The 18504-nt window shown below is 39.4% G+C and overlaps 11 non-coding genes across 11 annotated transcripts; all 11 read right to left on the reverse strand.

Moving 5' to 3' along the window:
- Window positions 1-4731: 4731 nt before the first annotated feature.
- TRNAL-UAA (transfer RNA leucine (anticodon UAA)) lies at window positions 4732-4814 on the reverse strand. Its single transcript has one exon. It is a non-coding gene; the product is annotated as a tRNA-Leu (tRNA).
- A 299-nt stretch (window positions 4815-5113) lies between these two features.
- Window positions 5114-5196, reverse strand: TRNAL-UAA (transfer RNA leucine (anticodon UAA)). The gene has a single exon. It is a non-coding gene; the product is annotated as a tRNA-Leu (tRNA).
- Window positions 5197-6938: 1742 nt separating this feature from the next.
- On the reverse strand, window positions 6939-7021 carry TRNAL-UAA (transfer RNA leucine (anticodon UAA)). Its single transcript has one exon. It is a non-coding gene; the product is annotated as a tRNA-Leu (tRNA).
- Window positions 7022-7320: 299 nt separating this feature from the next.
- TRNAL-UAA (transfer RNA leucine (anticodon UAA)) lies at window positions 7321-7403 on the reverse strand. The gene has a single exon. It is a non-coding gene; the product is annotated as a tRNA-Leu (tRNA).
- Window positions 7404-9145: 1742 nt separating this feature from the next.
- On the reverse strand, window positions 9146-9228 carry TRNAL-UAA (transfer RNA leucine (anticodon UAA)). The gene has a single exon. It is a non-coding gene; the product is annotated as a tRNA-Leu (tRNA).
- A 296-nt stretch (window positions 9229-9524) lies between these two features.
- TRNAL-UAA (transfer RNA leucine (anticodon UAA)) lies at window positions 9525-9607 on the reverse strand. Its single transcript has one exon. It is a non-coding gene; the product is annotated as a tRNA-Leu (tRNA).
- Window positions 9608-11349: 1742 nt separating this feature from the next.
- Window positions 11350-11432, reverse strand: TRNAL-UAA (transfer RNA leucine (anticodon UAA)). The gene has a single exon. It is a non-coding gene; the product is annotated as a tRNA-Leu (tRNA).
- A 299-nt stretch (window positions 11433-11731) lies between these two features.
- Window positions 11732-11814, reverse strand: TRNAL-UAA (transfer RNA leucine (anticodon UAA)). The gene has a single exon. It is a non-coding gene; the product is annotated as a tRNA-Leu (tRNA).
- Window positions 11815-13553: 1739 nt separating this feature from the next.
- TRNAL-UAA (transfer RNA leucine (anticodon UAA)) lies at window positions 13554-13636 on the reverse strand. Its single transcript has one exon. It is a non-coding gene; the product is annotated as a tRNA-Leu (tRNA).
- Window positions 13637-13935: 299 nt separating this feature from the next.
- TRNAL-UAA (transfer RNA leucine (anticodon UAA)) lies at window positions 13936-14018 on the reverse strand. The gene has a single exon. It is a non-coding gene; the product is annotated as a tRNA-Leu (tRNA).
- Window positions 14019-15756: 1738 nt separating this feature from the next.
- On the reverse strand, window positions 15757-15839 carry TRNAL-UAA (transfer RNA leucine (anticodon UAA)). The gene has a single exon. It is a non-coding gene; the product is annotated as a tRNA-Leu (tRNA).
- Window positions 15840-18504: the final 2665 nt, after the last annotated feature.

Below are 18504 nucleotides of genomic sequence, written 5' to 3' on the forward strand. Positions count from 1 at the left end.
CTGGTTGATAAAGAGATAGTAGTATACTCGTAACAACTAGTATGACGACGGTATAAAGAATGAAAAAAAAACCACGGTTAGGTGGTATATATTATAATACAATTATGGATGGACGGACTGCCTGCCGAGTGCCGACACAGAGGTAGCCACAGCCGTGAACTACCGCACTGTACACTGGTTGATAAAGAGATAGTAGTATACTCGTAACAACTAGTATGACGACGGTATAAAGAATGAAAAAAAAACCACGGTTAGGTGGTATATAATACAATTATGGTTGGACGGACTGCCTGCCGAGTGCCGACACAGAGGTAGCCACAGCCGTGAACTACCGCACTGTACACTGGTTGATAAAGAGATAGTAGTATACTCGTAACAACTAGTATGACGACGGTATAAAGAATGAAAAAAAAACCACGGTTAGGTGGTATATATTATAATACAATTATGGTTGGACGGACTGCCTGCCGAGTGCCGACACAGAGGTAGCCACAGCCGTGAACTACCGCACTGTACACTGGTTGATAAAGAGATAGTAGTATACTCGTAACAACTAGTATGACGACGGTATAAAGAATGAAAAAAAAACCACGGTTAGGTGGTATATATTATAATACAATTATGGATGGACGGACTGCCTGCCGAGTGCCGACACAGAGGTAGCCACAGCCGTGAACTACCGCACTGTACACTGGTTGATAAAGAGATAGTAGTATACTCGTAACAACTAGTATGACGACGGTATAAAGAATGAAAAAAAAACCACGGTTAGGTGGTATATATTATAATACAATTATGGTTGGACGGACTGCCTGCCGAGTGCCGACACAGAGGTAGCCACAGCCGTGAACTACCGCACTGTACACTGGTTGATAAAGAGATAGTAGTATACTCGTAACAACTAGTATGACGACGGTATAAAGAATGAAAAAAAAACCACGGTTAGGTGGTATATAATACAATTATGGTTGGACGGACTGCCTGCCGAGTGCCGACACAGAGGTAGCCACAGCCGTGAACTACCGCACTGTACACTGGTTGATAAAGAGATAGTAGTATACTCGTAACAACTAGTATGACGACGGTATAAAGAATGAAAAAAAAACCACGGTTAGGTGGTATATATTATAATACAATTATGGTTGGACGGACTGCCTGCCGAGTGCCGACACAGAGGTAGCCACAGCCGTGAACTACCGCACTGTACACTGGTTCATAAAGAGATAGTAGTATACTCGTAACAACTAGTATGACGACGGTATAAAGAATGAAAAAAAAACCACGGTTAGGTGGTATATAATACAATTATGGTTGGACGGACTGCCTGCCGAGTGCCGACACAGAGGTAGCCACAGCCGTGAACTACCGCACTGTACAGTGGTTGATAAAGAGATAGTAGTATACTCGTAACAACTAGTATGACGACGGTATAAAGAATGAAAAAAAAACCACGGTTAGGTGGTATATATTATAATACAATTATGGTTGGACGGACTGCCTGCCGAGTGCCGACACAGAGGTAGCCACAGCCGTGAACTACCGCACTGTACACTGGTTGATAAAGAGATAGTAGTATACTCGTAACAACTAGTATGACGACGGTATAAAGAATGAAAAAAAAACCACGGTTAGGTGGTATATATTATAATACAATTATGGATGGACGGACTGCCTGCCGAGTGCCGGCACAGAGGTAGCCACAGCCGTGAACTACCGCACTGTACACTGGTTGATAAAGAGATAGTAGTATACTCGTAACAACTAGTATGACGACGGTATAAAGAATGAAAAAAAAACCACGGTTAGGTGGTATATAATACAATTATGGTTGGACGGACTGCCTGCCGAGTGCCGACACAGAGGTAGCCACAGCCGTGAACTACCGCACTGTACACTGGTTGATAAAGAGATAGTAGTATACTCGTAACAACTAGTATGACGACGGTATAAAGAATGAAAAAAAAACCACGGTTAGGTGGTATATATTATAATACAATTATGGATGGACGGACTGCCTGCCGAGTGCCGACACAGAGGTAGCCACAGCCGTGAACTACCGCACTGTACTGTGTCTGCTGCTAATATAGACTGGTTGATAAAGAGATAGTATACAATACTACTAATATACTGGTGGTCAGGCACTGGTCACCACTAGTCACACTGGCAGTGGCACTCCTGCAGCAAAAGTGTGCACTGTTTAATTTTAATATAATATGTACACTGGTTGATAAAGAGATAGTAGTATACTCGTAACAACTAGTATGACGACGGTATAAAGAATGAAAAAAAAACCATTATATTATAGCCACACAATATAGCCTAACTGTCATGTACTCCTGGCTCCTGCTATAACAACCTGCAGTGCTCCCCAGTCTCCCCCACAATTATAAGCTTTATTTACAATACATTGATGTGCAGCACACTGGGCTGAGCAGTGCACACAGACTGAGGGGCAGATTTATTAAGCTCGGTGAAGTGATAAATTGGAAGGTGATAAAGGATCGACCAGTCAGCTCCTAACTGTCATTTTTCAAACCCAGCCTGTGACATGGTAGTTAGGATCTGATTGGCTGGTGCTTTATCACCTTCCACTTTATCACTTCACCGAGCTTAATAAATCTGCCCCTGAGTCACTGTGTGACTGTGTATCGTTTTTTTCAGGCAGAGAACGGATATATTAAATAAAACAAACAACTGCACTGTCTCTGGTGGTCACTGGTCACTGTGGTCGTCAGTCACTAAACTCTGTCTGCACTCTCTTCTAATCTACAGTATCACAGCAATCTCTCTCTCTCTCTCTCTTCTAAATCTAATCTAAATGGAGAGGACGCCAGCCACGTCCTCTCCCTATCAATCTCAATGCACGTGTGAAAATGGCGGCGACGCGCGGCTCCTTATATAGAATCCGAGTCTCGCGAGAATCCGACAGCGTCATGATGACGTTCGGGCGCGCTCGGGTTAACCGAGCAAGGCGGGAAGATCCGAGTCGCTCGGACCCGTGAAAAAAAAAGTGAAGTTCGTGCGGGTTCGGATTCAAAGAAACCGAACCCGCTCATCTCTACTTTATACTGCTTTGACTGTTACTTATTGCATAAGTCTGGTAATTGTTGTTTTTTTCAAAGTATGATACTTATATTTCTATTCTTCACAAGTAAGGCTCTTATGAATAAAAAGTTTTATAATAATTCCATATTTGTTTAAAGACATTTATTTTCACCACATTTCGAACTGCTCATCTATCAAGACTGTCCTTTCTTTTGAATGATTACAAGCAACATTTGTAGATAGTTGCTATCATTCTTTTTTGCCCTGTCACATGTCAAGGATTTTGTGGAACAAGTATGGTGGTTTACAAATGCAAGCAACATCAACTTTTGTACATGTCCTTAATTAGTAAAGTTATTCCTTGTACATATTTAGGAATCTGAAATTAACATGCATACCAGAATTGTGGTTTGATACCATGCAGATATATATCCATTGGATCTTAAGTCAAATGCCTTAACCATGCAGCCATCCTGGTGTGGTGCCCAGGAGCTTTTCATGGCAAATACTAATGCACCATTCATGTTAATTATGATGTGCATGGTTAACTTTGTACTGTTTGGAGTTTAAAATATTACATAACTGGATATTTTAATGGATATTAGGATATCATTGTTTACTTTCTTTATAAAAAATCAGTTTCTTTGGAGAAAATGGATTGAAAATATTTTTTGATCAAAGTACTGTAGCTTAAGTTATTGACTTTCACCATAGTTTGAAAGTTTTCCCTAACTGACAAATTCTTCCACATTTGGTTAGCTGAAATTGAAATACAAACCAGAAGTGGGGATCTATCCCATGCATATGTAAATCCATTGAATCTTAAGTCCAACACCTTAACCACTCGGCCATCCTGATGTGAGGCTTTTGACATTTTCATGGCAAATACTTTTGCAAAGCATGGGACCCAGTTAAAAGGCTTCCATGCGGGATCCTGGCTATCATAATACTGACACCATAATCATACCCACCAGCCATAATAACGGCACCAAAATGCCAACAGAGGTGGGATTAACAGCATGAAAATACTGACACCTAGAATTCTGAATGTCCTCTCAGCAGGATGTAATCTTGTCCTGCCACGGGGAGGGGGGAGGTTAGGTTTAGGCATTAGAAGGGGGGTTACGGTGTAGGGACAGGTAGGTTAGAGTTAGGTACCAGGGAGGGAGGGTTTGGTTTAGTCACTTAGAAGAGGAGGTTAGTGTTAGACACCAAGCAGGGAGCATTAGCTTTAGGCATTGGGGAATGGAGGGTTAGTGTTAGGCATCCCGGGGAGGGTAAGGTTTAGGCACCCAAGGAGAGGGTGTAAGGGTTAGACACCCAAAAGGGAGGATTAGGGTTAGGGAAGGGAACATGGAAGGGTTATGGTATTAACTGCAGGGCTGTCAGGATTTTAATGGTCAGGTTGCTGATGTCGGTATTCTGACCATAGGCATCCAGTCCATCAGGATTACATTCTGAACCCCATTGCATATGTATATGTTAATGTGCATGGTCAACTTTTATGCAAACTTTGTACTGTTTGGAGTCTAAATTATTACATAAGTTTATTTGCACTGTCACATTTCAATGCTTTTGTGGAACATGTATGGTAGTTTACAAATGTAAACAAAATGACTCTTGTACATTTCCCTATTCGATTATATTGTTCCTTGTACATATTTAGGAATCCGAAATTAAAATACATACCAGAAGTGGGGTTCGAACCCACGCGGATATATATCCATTGGATCTTAAGTCCAACGCCTTAACCACTCGGCCATCCTGGTATGTTACCCTGGGGACTTACATGGCAAATACTATTGCACTATTCATGTTTATTTTCCTGTGCATTGTTAACTTTGAACCGCTTGGAGTTTAAAATATTACATAACTTTTGGTATTTTAATGGATATTATGATATCATTGTTTCTTTTCTTCATAGAAAGCCAGGTTCTTTGAAAAAATGGATTGAAAATATATTTTTAGCAATGTAATGTAAGTTAATGATTTTCACAGAATTTTGAGAGTTTTCCCTAATTGCCGAAATCTTCATTGTAAATATTTAGTTAGCTGAAATTAAAATGCATACCAGAAGTAAGGATCGAACCCACACGGATATGTATCCATTAGATCTTAAGTCCAACGCCTTAACCACTCGGCCATCCTGGTGTGATTGTCATGTCAAAAACTATTGCAAAGCATATACATCTTTTAATGTGCATGGGCAATTATTCAGCAAACTTTATACTGCTTTGACTGTTACTTATTACATAAGTCTGGTAATTGTTGTTTTTTTAAAAGTATGATACTTATATTTCTATTCTTCACAAGTAAGGCTCTTATGAATAAAAAGTTTTATAATAATTCCATATTTGTTTAAAGACATTAATTTTCACCACATTTCGAACTGCTCATCTATCAAGACTGTCCTTTCTTTTGAATGATTACAAGCAACATTTGTAGATAGTTGCTATCATTCTTTTTTGCCCTGTCACATGTCAAGGATTTTGTGGAACAAGTATGGTGGTTTACAAATGCAAGCAACATCATCTTTTGTACATGTCCTTAATTAATAAAGTTATTCCTTGTACATATTTAGGAATCTGAAATTAACATGCATACCAGAATTGGGGTTTGATCTCATGCAGATATATATCCATTGGATCTTAAGTCAAATGCCTTAACCATGCAGCCATCCTGGTGTGGTGCCCAGGAGCTTTTCATGGCAAATACTAATGCACTATTCATGTTAATTATGATGTGCATGGTTAACTTTGTACTGTTTGGAGTTTAAAATATTACATAACTGGGTATTTTAATGGATATTAGGATATCAATATTAACTTACTTTAGAGAAAATCAGTTTCTTTGGAGAAAATGGATTAAAAATATTTTTTTAATCAAAGTACTGAAGCTTAAGTTATTGACTTTCACCATAGTTTGAAAGTTTTCCCTAATTGACAAATTCTTCCTCATTTAGTTAGCTGAAATTGAAATACAAACCAGAAGTGGGGATCTATCCCATGCAGATGTAAATCCATTGAATCTTAAGTCCAACACCTTAACCACTCGGCCATCCTGATGTGAGGCTTTTGACATTTTCATGGCAAATACTTTTGCAAAGCATGGGACCCAGTTAAAAGGCTTCCATGCGGGATCCTGGCTATCATAATACTGACACCATAATCATACCCACCAGCCATAATAACGGCACCAAAATGCCAACAGAGGTGGGATTAACAGCATGAAAATACTGACACCTAGAATTCTGAATGTCCTCTCAGCAGGATGTAATCTTGTCCTGCCACGGGGAGGGGGGAGGTTAGGTTTAGGCATTAGAAGGGGGGTTACGGTGTAGGGACAGGTAGGTTAGAGTTAGGTGCCAGGGAGGGAGGGTTTGGTTTAGTCACTTAGAAGAGGAGGTTAGTGTTAGACACCAAGCAGGGAGCATTAGCTTTAGGCATTGGGGAATGGAGGGTTAGTGTTAGGCATCCCGGGGAGGGTAAGGTTTAGGCACCCAAGGAGAGGGTGTAAGGGTTAGACACCCAAAAGGGAGGATTAGGGTTAGGGCAGGGAACATGGAAGGGTTATGGTATTAACTGCAGGGCTGTCAGGATTTTAATGGTCATTTTGCTGATGTCGGTATTCTGACTATAGGCATCCAGTCCATCAGGATTACATTCTGAACCCCATTGCATATGTATATGTTAATGTGCATGGTCAACTTTTATGCAAACTTTGTACTGTTTGGAGTCTAAATTATTACATAAGTTTATTTGCACTGTCACATTTCAATGCTTTTGTGGAACATGTATGGTAGTTTACAAATGTAAACAAAATGACTCTTGTACATTTCCCTATTCGATTATATTGTTCCTTGTACATATTTAGGAATCCGAAATTAAAATACATACCAGAAGTGGGGTTCGAACCCATGCAGATATATATCCATTGGATCTTAAGTCCAACGCCTTAACCACTCGGCCATCCTGGTATGTTGCCCTGGGGACTTTCATGGCAAATACTATTGCACTATTCATGTTTATTTTCCTGTGCATTGTTAACTTTGAACCGCTTGGAGTTTAAAATATTACATAACTTTTGGTATTTTAATGGATATTATGATATCATTGTTTCTTTTCTTCATAGAAAGCCAGGTTCTTTGAAAAAATGGATTGAAAATATTTTTTTAGCAATGTAATTTAAGTTAATGATTTTCACAGAATTTTGAGAGTTTTCCCTAATTGCTGAAATCTTCATTGTAAATATTTAGTTAGCTGAAATTAAAATGCATACCAGAAGTTGGGATCGAACCCACGCGGATATATATCCATTGGTTCTTAAGTCCAACGCCTTAACCACTCGGCCATCCTGGTGTGATTGTCATGTTGAATACTATTGCAAAGCATATATATCTTTTAATGTGCATGGGCAATTATTCAGCAAACTTTATACTGCTTTGACTGTTACTTATTACATAAATCTGGTAATTGTTTTTTTTTTTAAAGTATGATACTTATATTTTTATTCTTCACAAGTAAGGCTCTTATGAATAAAAAGTTTTATAATAATTCCATATTTGTTTAAAGACATTAATTTTCACCACATTTCGAACTGCTCATCTATCAAGACTGTCCTTTCTTTTGAATGATTACAAGCAACATTTGTAGATAGTTGCTATCATTCTTTTTTGCCCTGTCACATGTCAAGGATTTTGTGGAACAAGTATGGTGGTTTACAAATGCAAGCAACATCAACTTTTGTACATGTCCTTAATTAATAAAGTTATTCCTTGTACATATTTAGGAATCTGAAATTAACATGCATACCAGAATTGGGGTTTGATCCCATGCAGATATATATCCATTGGATCTTAAATCAAATGCCTTAACCATGCAGCCATCCTGGTGTGGTGCCCAGGAGCTTTTCATGGCAAATACTAATGCACTATTCATGTTAATTATGATGTGCATGGTTAACTTTGTACTGTTTGGAGTTTAAAATATTACATAACTGGGTATTTTAATGGATATTAGGATATCATTGTTAACTTACTTTAGAGAAAATCAGTTTCTTTGGAGAAAATGGATTGAAAATATTTTTTTTATCAAAGTACTGTAGCTTAAGTTATTGAATTTCACCATAGTTTGAAAGTTTTCCCTAATTGACAAATTCTTCCTCATTTGGTTAGCTGAAATTGAAATACAAACCAGAAGTGGGGATCTATCCCATGCAGATGTAAATCCATTGAATCTTAAGTCCAACACCTTAACCACTCGGCCATCCTGATGTGAGGCTTTTGACATTTTCATGGCAAATACTTTTGCAAAGCATGGGACCCAGTTAAAAGGCTTCCATGCGGGATCCTGGCTATCATAATACTGACACCATAATCATACCCACCAGCCATAATAACGGCACCAAAATGCCAACAGAGGTGGGATTAACAGCTTGAAAATACTGACACCTAGAATTCTGAATGTCCTCTCAGCAGGATGTAATCTTGTCCTGCCACGGGGAGGGGGGAGGTTAGGTTTAGGCATTAGAAGGGGGGTTACGGTGTAGGGACAGGTAGGTTAGAGTTAGGTACCAGGGAGGGAGGGTTTGGTTTAGTCACTTAGAAGAGGAGGTTAGTGTTAGACACCAAACAGGGAGCATTAGCTTTAGGCATTGGGGAATGGAGGGTTAGTGTTAGGCATCCCGGGGAGGGTAAGGTTTAGGCACCCAAGGAGAGGGTGTAAGGGTTAGACACCCAAAAGGGAGGATTAGGGTTAGGGCAGGGAACATGGAAGGGTTATGGTATTAACTGCAGGGCTGTCAGGATTTTAATGGTCAGGTTGCTGATGTCGGTATTCTGACCATAGGCATCTAGTCCATCAGGATTACATTCTGAACCGCATTGCATATGTATATGTTAATGTGCATGGTCAACTTTTATGCAAACTTTGTACTGTTTGGAGTCTAAATTATTACATAAGTTTATTTGCACTGTCACATTTCAATGCTTTTGTGGAACATGTATGGTAGTTTACAAATGTAAACAAAATGACTCTTGTACATTTCCCTATTCGATTATATTGTTCCTTGTACATATTTAGGAATCCGAAATTAAAATACATACCAGACGTGGGGTTCGAACCCACGCGGATATATATCCATTGAATCTTAAGTCCAACGCCTTAACCACTCGGCCATCCTGGTATGTTGCCCAGGGGACTTTCATGGCAAATACTATTGCACTATTCATGTTTATTTTCCTGTGCATTGTTAACTTTGAACCGCTTGGAGTTTAAAATATTACATAACTTTTGGTATTTTAATGGATATTATGATATCATTGTTTCTTTTCTTCATAGAAAGCCAGGTTCTTTGAAAAAATGGATTGAAAATATTTTTTTAGCAATGTAATTTAAGTTAATGATTTTCACAGAATTTTGAGAGTTTTCCCTAATTGCCGAAATCATTGTAAATATTTAGTTAGCTGAAATTAAAATGCATACCAGAAGTTGGGATCGAACCCACGCGGATATATATCCATTGGATCTTAAGTCCAACGCCTTAACCACTCGGCCATCCTGGTGTGATTGTCATGTCACATACTATTGCAAAGCATATATATCTTTTAATGTGCATGGGCAATTATTCAGCAAACTTTATACTGCTTTGACTGTTACTTATTACATAAATCTGGTAATTGTTTTTTTTTTTAAAGTATGATACTTATATTTTTATTCTTCACAAGTAAGGCTCTTATGAATAAAAAGTTTTATAATAATTCCATATTTGTTTAAAGACATTAATTTTCACCACATTTCGAACTGCTCATCTATCAAGACTGTCCTTTCTTTTGAATGATTACAAGCAACATTTGTAGATAGTTGCTATCATTCTTTTTTGCCCTGTCACATGTCAAGGATTTTGTGGAACAAGTATGGTGGTTTACAAATGCAAGCAACATCAACTTTTGTACATGTCCTTAATTAATAAAGTTATTCCTTGTACATATTTAGGAATCTGAAATTAACATGCATACCAGAATTGGGGTTTGATCCCATGCAGATATATATCCATTGGATCTTAAATCAAATGCCTTAACCATGCAGCCATCCTGGTGTGGTGCCCAGGAGCTTTTCATGGCAAATACTAATGCACTATTCATGTTAATTATGATGTGCATGGTTAACTTTGTACTGTTTGGAGTTTAAAATATTACATAACTGGGTATTTTAATGGATATTAGGATATCATTGTTAACTTACTTTAGAGAAAATCAGTTTCTTTGGAGAAAATGGATTGAAAATATTTTTTTTATCAAAGTACTGTAGCTTAAGTTATTGAATTTCACCATAGTTTGAAAGTTTTCCCTAATTGACAAATTCTTCCTCATTTGGTTAGCTGAAATTGAAATACAAACCAGAAGTGGGGATCTATCCCATGCAGATGTAAATCCATTGAATCTTAAGTCCAACACCTTAACCACTCGGCCATCCTGATGTGAGGCTTTTGACATTTTCATGGCAAATACTTTTGCAAAGCATGGGACCCAGTTAAAAGGCTTCCATGCGGGATCCTGGCTATCATAATACTGACACCATAATCATACCCACCAGCCATAATAACGGCACCAAAATGCCAACAGAGGTGGGATTAACAGCATGAAAATACTGACACCTAGAATTCTGAATGTCCTCTCAGCAGGATGTAATCTTGTCCTGCCACGGGGAGGGGGGAGGTTAGGTTTAGGCATTAGAAGGGGGGTTACGGTGTAGGGACAGGTAGGTTAGAGTTAGGTACCAGGGAGGGAGAGTTTGGTTTAGTCACTTAGAAGAGGAGGTTAGTGTTAGACACCAAGCAGGGAGCATTAGCTTTAGGCATTGGGGAATGGAGGGTTAGTGTTAGGCATCCCGGGGAGGGTAAGGTTTAGGCACCCAAGGAGAGAGTGTAAGGGTTAGACACCCAAAAGGGAGGATTAGGTTTAGGGCAGGGAACATGGAAGGGTTATGGTATTAACTGCAGGGCTGTCAGGATTTTAATGGTCAGGTTGCTGATGTCGGTATTCTGACCATAGGCATCCAGTCCATCAGGATTACATTCTGAACCCCATTGCATATGTATATGTTAATGTGCATGGTCAACTTTTATGCAAACTTTGTACTGTTTGGAGTCTAAATTATTACATAAGTTTATTTGCACTGTCACATTTCAATGCTTTTGTGGAACATGTATGGTAGTTTACAAATGTAAACAAAATGACTCTTGTACATTTCCCTATTCGATTATATTGTTCCTTGTACATATTTAGGAATCCGAAATTAAAATACATACCAGAAGTGGGGTTCGAACCCATGCGGATACTTATCCATTGGATCTTAAGTCCAACGCCTTAACCACTCGGCCATCCTGGTATGTTGCCCTGGGGACTTACATGGCAAATACTATTGCACTATTCATGTTTATTTTCCTGTGCATTGTTAACTTTGAACCGCTTGGAGTTTAAAATATTACATAACTTTTGGTATTTTAATGGATATTATGATATCATTGTTTCTTTTCTTCATAGAAAGCCAGGTTCTTTGAAAAAATGGATTGAAAATATTTTTTTAGAAATGTAATTTAAGTTAATGATTTTCACAGAATTTTGAGAGTTTTCCCTAATTGCCGAAATCTTCATTGTAAATATTTAGTTAGCTGAAATTAAAATGCATACCAGAAGTTGGGATCGAACCCACACGGATATATATCCATTGGATCTTAAGTCCAACGCCTTAACCACTCGGCCATCCTGGTGTGATTGTCATGTCAATTACTATTGCAAAGCATATATATCTTTTAATGTGCATGGGCAATTATTCAGCAAACTTTATACTGCTTTGACTGTTACTTATTACATAAGTCTGGTAATTGTTGTTTTTTTTAAAGTATGATACTTATATTTCTATTCTTCACAAGTAAGGCTCTTATGAATAAAAAGTTTTATAATAATTCCATATTTGTTTAAAGACATTCATTTTCACCACATTTCGAACTGCTCATCTATCAAGACTGTCCTTTCTTTTGAATGATTACAAGCAACATTTGTAGATAGTTGCTATCATTCTTTTTTGCCCTGTCACATGTCAAGGATTTTGTGGAAGTATGGTGGTTTACAAATGCAAGCAACATCAACTTTTGTACATGTCCTTAATTAATAAAGTTATTCCTTGTACATATTTAGGAATCTGAAATTAACATGCATACCAGAATTGGGGTTTGATCCCATGCAGATATATATCCATTGGATCTTAAATCAAATGCCTTAACCATGCAGCCATCCTGGTGTGGTGCCCAGGAGCTTTTCATGGCAAATACTAATGCACTATTCATGTTAATTATGATGTGCATGGTTAACTTTGTACTGTTTGGAGTTTAAAATATTACATAACTGGGTGTTTTAATGGATATTAGGATATCATTGTTAACTAACTTTAGAGAAAATCAGTTTCTTTGGAGAAAATGGATTGAACATATTTTTTTTATCAAAGTACTGTAGCTTAAGTTATTGACTTTCACCATAGTTTGAAAGTTTTCCCTAATTGACAAATTCTTCCTCATTTGGTTAGCTGAAATTGAAATACAAACCAGAAGTGGGGATCTATCCCATGCAGATGTATATCCATTGAATCTTAAGTCCAACACCTTAACCACTCGGCCATCCTGATGTGAGGCTTTTGACATTTTCATGGCAAATACTTTTGCAAAGCATGGGACCCAGTTAAAAGGCTTCCATGCGGGATCCTGGCTATCATAATACTGACACCATAATCATACCCACCAGCCATAATAACGGCACCAAAATGCCAACAGAGGTGGGATTAACAGCATGAAAATACTGACACCTAGAATTCTGAATGTCCTCTCAGCAGGATGTAATCTTGTCCTGCCACGGGGAGGGGGGAGGTTAGGTTTAGGCATTAGAAGGGGGGTTACGGTGTAGGGACAGGTAGGTTAGAGTTAGGTACCAGGGAGGGAGGGTTTGGTTTAGTCACTTAGAAGAGGAGGTTAGTGTTAGACACCAAGCAGGGAGCATTAGCTTTAGGCATTGGGGAATGGAGGGTTAGTGTTAGGCATCCCGGGGAGGGTAAGGTTTAGGCACCCAAGGAGAGAGTGTAAGGGTTAGACACCCAAAAGGGAGGATTAGGGTTAGGGCAGGGAACATGGAAGGGTTATGGTATTAACTGCAGGGCTGTCAGGATTTTAATGGTCATTTTGCTGATGTCGGTATTCTGACCATAGGCATCCAGTCCATCAGGATTACATTCTGAACCCCATTGCATATGTATATGTTAATGTGCATGGTCAACTTTTATGCAAACTTTGTACTGTTTGGAGTCTAAATTATTACATAAGTTTATTTGCACTGTCACATTTCAATGCTTTTGTGGAACATGTATGGTAGTTTACAAATGTAAACAAAATGACTCTTGTACATTTCCCTATTCGATTATATTGTTCCTTGTACATATTTAGGAATCCGAAATTAAAATACATACCAGAAGTGGGGTTCGAACCCATGCGGATACTTATCCATTGGATCTTAAGTCCAACGCCTTAACCACTCGGCCATCCTGGTATGTTGCCCAGGGGACTTTCATGGCAAATACTATTGCACTATTCATGTTTATTTTCCTGTGCATTGTTAACTTTGAACCGCTTGGAGTTTAAAATATTACATAACTTTTGGTATTTTAATGGATATTATGATATCATTGTTTCTTTTCTTCATAGAAAGCCAGGTTCTTTGAAAAAATGGATTGAAAATATTTTTTTAGCAATGTAATTTAAGTTAATGATTTTCACAGAATTTTGAGAGTTTTCCCTAATTGCCGAAATCTTCATTGTAAATATTTAGTTAGCTGAAATTAAAATGCATACCAGAAGTTGGGATCGAACCCACACGGATATATATCCATTGGATCTTAAGTCCAACGCCTTAACCACTCGGCCATCCTGGTGTTATTGTCATGTCAATTACTATTGCAAAGCATATATATCTCTTAATGTGCATGGGCAATTATTCAGCAAACTTTATACTGCTTTGACTGTTACTTATTACATAAGTCTGGTAATTGTTTTTTTTTTAAAGTATGATACTTATATTTCTATTCTTCACAAGTAAGGCTCTTATGAATAAAAAGTTTTATAATAATTCCATATTTGTTTAAAGACATTCATTTTCACCACATTTCGAACTGCTCATCTATCAAGACTGTCCTTTCTTTTGAATGATTACAAGCAACATTTGTAGATAGTTGCTATCATTCTTTTTTGCCCTGTCACATGTCAAGGATTTTGTGGAAGTATGGTGGTTTACAAATGCAAGCAACATCAACTTTTGTACATGTCCTTAATTAATAAAGTTATTCCTTGTACATATTTAGGAATCTGAAATTAACATGCATACCAGAATTGGGGTTTGATCCCATGCAGATATATATCCATTGGATCTTAAATCAAATGCCTTAACCATGCAGCCATCCCGGTGTGGTGCCCAGGAGCTTTTCATGGCAAATACTAATGCACTATTCATGTTAATTATGATGTGCATGGTTAACTTTGTACTGTTTGGAGTTTAAAATATTACATAACTGGGTATTTTAATGGATATTAGGATATCATTGTTAACTAACTTTAGAGAAAATCAGTTTCTTTGGAGAAAATGGATTGAACATATTTTTTTTATCAAAGTACTGTAGCTTAAGTTATTGACTTTCCCCATAGTTTGAAAGTTTTCCCTAATTGACAAATTCTTCCTCATTTGGTTAGCTGAAATTGAAATACAAACCAGAAGTGGGGATCTATCCCATGCAGATGTATATCCATTGAATCTTAAGTCCAACACCTTAACCACTCGGCCATTCTGATGTGAGGCTTTTGACATTTTCATGGCAAATACTTTTGCAAAGCATGGGACCCAGTTAAAAGGCTTCCATGCGGGATCCTGGCTATCATAATACTGACACCATAATCATACCCACCAGCCATAATAACGGCACCAAAATGCCAACAGAGGTGGGATTAACAGCATGAAAATACTGACACCTAGAATTCTGAATGTCCTCTCAGCAGGATGTAATCTTGTCCTGCCACGGGGAGGGGGGAGGTTAGGTTTAGGCATTAGAAGGGGGGTTACGGTGTAGGGACAGGTAGGTTAGAGTTAGGTACCAGGGAGGGAGGGTTTGGTTTAGTCACTTAGAAGAGGAGGTTAGTGTTAGACACCAAGCAGGGAGCATTAGCTTTAGGCATTGGGGAATGGAGAGTTAGTGTTAGGCATCCCGGGGAGGGTAAGGTTTAGGCACCCAAGGAGAGGGTGTAAGGGTTAGACACCCAAAAGGGAGGATTAGGGTTAGGGCAGGGAACATGGAAGGGTTATGGTATTAACTGCAGGGCTGTCAGGATTTTAATGGTCAGGTTGCTGATGTCGGTGTTCTGACCATAGGCATCAAGTCCATTAGGATTACATTCTGAACCCCATTGCATATGTATATGTTAATGTGCATGGTCAACTTTTATGCAAACTTTGTACTGTTTGGAGTCTAAATTATTACATAAGTTTATTTGCACTGTCACATTTCAATGCTTTTGTGGAACATGTATGGTAGTTTACAAATGTAAACAAAATGACTCTTGTACATTTCCCTATTCGATTATATTGTTCCTTGTACATATTTAGGAATCCGAAATTAAAATACATACCAGAAGTGGGGTTCGAACCCATGTGGATATATATCCATTGGATCTTAAGTCCAACGCCTTAAACACTCGGCCATCCTGGTGTGATTGCCATGGAGAATACTATTGCAAAGCATATGTATCTTTTAATGTGCATGGGCAATTATTCAGCAAACTTTATACTGCTTTGACTGTTACTTATTACATAAGTCTGGTAATTGTTGTTTTTTTAAAAGTATGATACTTATATTTCTATTCTTCACAAGTAAGGCTCTTATGAATAAAAAGTTTTATAATAATTCCATATTTGTTTAAAGACATTAATTTTCACCACATTTCGAACTGCTCATCTATCAAGACTGTCCTTTCTTTTGAATGATTACAAGCAACATTTGTAGATAGTTGCTATCATTCTTTTTTGCCCTGTCACATGTCAAGGATTTTGTGGAACAAGTATGGTGGTTTACAAATGCAAGCAACATCAACTTTTGTACATGTCCTTAATTAATAAAGTTATTCCTTGTACATATTTAGGAATCTGAAATTAATATGCATACCAGAATTGGGGTTTGATCCCATGCAGATATATATCCATTGGATCTTAAATCAAATGCCTTAACCATGCAGCCATCCTGGTGTGGTGCCCAGGAGCTTTTCATGGCAAATACTAATGCACTATTCATGTTAATTATGATGTGCATGGTTAACTTTGTACTGTTTGGAGTTTAAAATATTACATAACTGGGTATTTTAATGGATATTAGGATATCATTGTTAACTTACTTTAGAGAAAATCAGTTTCTTTGGAGAAAATATTGAAAATATTTTTTTTTATCAAAGTACTGTAGCTTAAGTTATTGACTTTCACCATAGTTTGAAAGTTTTCCCTAATTGACAAATTCTTCTTCATTTGGTTAGCTGAAATTGAAATACAAACCAGAAGTGGGGATCTATCTCATGCAGATGTAAATCCATTGAATCTTAAGTCCAACACCTTAACCACTCGGCCATCCTGATGTGAAGCTTTTGACATTTTCATGGCAAATACTTTTGCAAAGCATGGGACCCAGTTAAAAGGCTTCCATGCGGGATCCTGGCTATCATAATACTGACACCATAATCATACCCACCAGCCATAATAACGGCACCAAAATGCCAACAGAGGTGGGATTAACAGCATGAAAATACTGACACCTAGAATTCTGAATGTCCTCTCAGCAGGATGTAATCTTGTCCTGCCACGGGGAGTGGGGAGGTTAGGTTTAGGCATTAGAAGGGGGGTTACGGTGTAGGGACAGGTAGGTTAGAGTTAGGTACCAGGGAGGGAGGGTTTGGTTTAGTCACTTAGAAGAGGAGGTTAGTGTTAGACACCAAGCAGGGAGCATTAGCTTTAGGCATTGGGGAATGGAGGGTTAGTGTTAGGCATCCCGGGGAGGGTAAGGTTTAGGCACCCAAGGAGAGGGTGTAAGGGTTAGACACCCAAAAGGGAGGATTAGGGTTAGGGCAGGGAACATGGAAGGGTTATGGCAGGGGTGTCAAAGACAAGGCCCGCGGGCCAAATCCGGCCCGCCAGACCTCGTCTGATGGCCCGCGTTGCCGCCGCCATGAAACCCCCTTCTCCCGAGTGCCCAGCTCGGGGGGGGGCGGGGTTTCGCGGAATGACGCGATTGCGTCGTGACGTCACGGCGCAAACGCGTCATTCAACGAAACCCCGTCGGAGGAGGGAGAAGGGAGCCGCGCAGACGAGGAGGGAGAGGCGGCTGAAGAGCGGCGAGAACCGCTTCAAATGTAAGTCAGCCCCTCTCCCTTCCTCTCTTTCTCTCTCTCTCCCTCCTTCCACCACCTGCCACAATGTGTAAAATGGGGACCTGTGCCTGCCACAATGTGTAAAATGGGGACCTGTGCCTGCCACAATGTGTAAAATGGGGACCTGTACCTGCCGCTATGTGTAAAATGGGGACCTGTGCCTGCCACAATGTGTAAAATGGGGACCTGTACCTGCCGCTATGTGTAAAATGGGGACCTGTGCCTGCCACAATGTGTAAAATGGGGACCTGTGCCTGCCACAATGTGTAAAATGGGGACCTGTACCTGCCGCTATGTGTAAAATGGGGACCTGTGCCTGCCACAATGTGTAAAATGGGGACCTGTGCCTGCCACAATGTGTAAAATGGGGACCTGTACCTGCCGCTATGTGTAAAATGGGGACCTGTGCCTGCCACAATGTGTAAAATGGGGACCTGTGCCTGCCACAATGTGTAAAATGGGGACCTGTACCTGCCGCTATGTGTAAAATGGGGACCTGTGCCTGCCACAATGTGTAAAATGGGGACCTGTGCCTGCCACAATGTGTAAAATGGGGACCTGTACCTGCCGCTATGTGTAAAATGGGGACCTGTGCCTGCCACAATGTGTAAAATGGGGACCTGTACCTGCCGCTATGTGTAAAATGGGGACCTGTGCCTGCCGCAATGTGTAAAATGGGGACCTGTGCCTGCCGCAATGTGTAAAATGGGGACCTGTGCACTATAAAAGGGGGCACATGGCTGGGCACTATAAAAGGGGGCACATGGCTGGGCACTTTAAAAGGGGGCAGATGGCTGGGCACATATAAGGCAGGTGGAGCGGTAAATTTTGGATAGACCTACAGATACAACCGGCCCTTTGATGGGGACCAAACTGCTGATGCGGCCCCCGATGAATTTGAGTTTGACACCCCTGGGTTATGGTATTAACTGCAGGGCTGTCAGGATTTTAATGGTCAGGTTG

Source organism: Pseudophryne corroboree, unplaced genomic scaffold (assembly GCF_028390025.1).
Source record: "Pseudophryne corroboree isolate aPseCor3 unplaced genomic scaffold, aPseCor3.hap2 scaffold_513, whole genome shotgun sequence".
NCBI classification, from domain to species: domain Eukaryota; kingdom Metazoa; phylum Chordata; class Amphibia; order Anura; family Myobatrachidae; genus Pseudophryne; species Pseudophryne corroboree.